At 44.3% G+C, this 1,546-nt stretch overlaps 1 long non-coding RNA gene across 1 annotated transcript in view; it reads right to left on the bottom strand.

Moving 5' to 3' along the window:
- Positions 1-248: 248 nt before the first annotated feature.
- Positions 249-1,546, bottom strand: part of LOC111088627 — a 13,831-nt gene continuing 12,533 nt past the window's right edge. Inside the window, exon 3 of the long non-coding RNA XR_002613094.1 lies at positions 249-342. This is a non-coding gene — a long non-coding RNA (uncharacterized LOC111088627). The remainder of the gene's footprint in view (positions 343-1,546) is intronic.

The following is a 1,546-nucleotide window of genomic DNA, read 5'->3' as shown; positions in this document are numbered from 1 at the left end:
CAACTGAAGATAAAAGTAAAGCAAGCACACCCCTCTACTATGCAAAATGCAATGACCTAAGCTCTTGAATTCGAATCTTACGTTAAGTCCAGTGCAGAAGTACCAAGGTTGGTACAGGCATCAGGATTCAAGGCCAGAAAAGGGCAGCTCTCAGAGAAGTTTGAGGGACTTTGCTGACACTTTAACAAACCTGGGCACAAGAGAATTCAATGCCGGCAACTTCAACACAGGGAAACATTAACGGATTAACGAGATTCCCACTGTCCCTATCTACTATCTAGCGAAACCACAGCCAAGGGAACGGGCTTGGAAAAATCAGCGGGGAAAGAAGACCCTGTTGAGCTAGGAAGATGCCATGGCAGGAAAGGCTGCTACTCAGAAAGGTTGTTGGAACTGTGGAGAGCAAGGACATATGAGGAGCCAGTGTAAGAAGAATACTACCAATAAGTCAGCTTTGGGAAACCAGTAGTGGTTTGTGTTGAGCAATGCCTACCAATTCCCATTGTGAAAGTCCCAACAGCTAAGTGTAAAATGGCAAGCACACATAGTGTCTATGTGACAGGAAAGCTGAATGGCTAAAGGTGCAGCTTAGTCATAGATTCTGCATCTCAGCAAATCCTTGTGAGTATCAAGGTGCTGGATCACAAAGGAGTACCAGAAGCCAAACAGAAGCTCTGTGGTGTGACAGGACATTATACAAGGTTGTGGGGACCAGTGTGGGTAACTATTAAGCTCATGGGCATGAAGGACAGACACAAAGTATACTTGGCCAACATTGAAGAATAATGCATATTAAGGTTGGACTACTTACTACCGAGGAAGTGTGTAGTTAACTTCGATAAAATGATGATCGGGAACAATAAAGGCCAAATTCCAGTAAGTGTTGCTGCATCTGTTGATTTGCATATCACAGCGCTTAAGTCAACTACAATACCTATATGTCAGAGAAGAAAATTTGGGGTAGGAAAAAAAGAACATCCCCAAGGAAGCCCGATGCTTGTGGAAGCAGTGGAAGACCCATCCAGGCCAGCAGGTCATCAAGTAATACCTATAACAGTGGCCAATTTCTCTAAATATGAGCAGATACTTAAGGAAGGGGCATTGTTGAGTGTGTGCCAGGAGGTAGAGCCAGTCAATGTTAAGGCAAGAAATACGACCATAAAGAAAGGACGTCCTCTCTCAGAACATTTAACTGACCCGTATAAGAAGAGTATAGTCCATTTGTCATCGTCACAGGCTCTTCTGGTTAGGGAACTTTTAGTGAATTATACAAACGTCTTTTCAAAAGGAGATCATGACCTCGGCTGCACAGACCTCGTGGAGCAGAGAATAAACACAGGCAATTACCATCCAATAAAGATACCTCCGAGGAGAATAGCCCTGGTAAAGCAGCAAGAGATGGAGAAGGTCATGGATGGCCTAATTAAGGAAGGGATAGTCGAGAAATCAGATAGTCCCTGGTGAGCTCCCGTCGTGTTAGTCCAGAAGAAGGATGGGACCCAACATTGTGGACTTCAGGGCTCTTAACAGTATCACTAGAAAAGAC

Source organism: Limulus polyphemus, unplaced genomic scaffold (assembly GCF_000517525.1).
Source record: "Limulus polyphemus unplaced genomic scaffold, Limulus_polyphemus-2.1.2 Scaffold4146, whole genome shotgun sequence".
NCBI classification, from domain to species: Eukaryota; Metazoa; Arthropoda; class Merostomata; order Xiphosura; family Limulidae; genus Limulus; species Limulus polyphemus.
The sequence above is the reverse complement of the archived record's forward strand: the minus strand, read 5'-3'. Positions and strand labels throughout refer to the sequence as shown.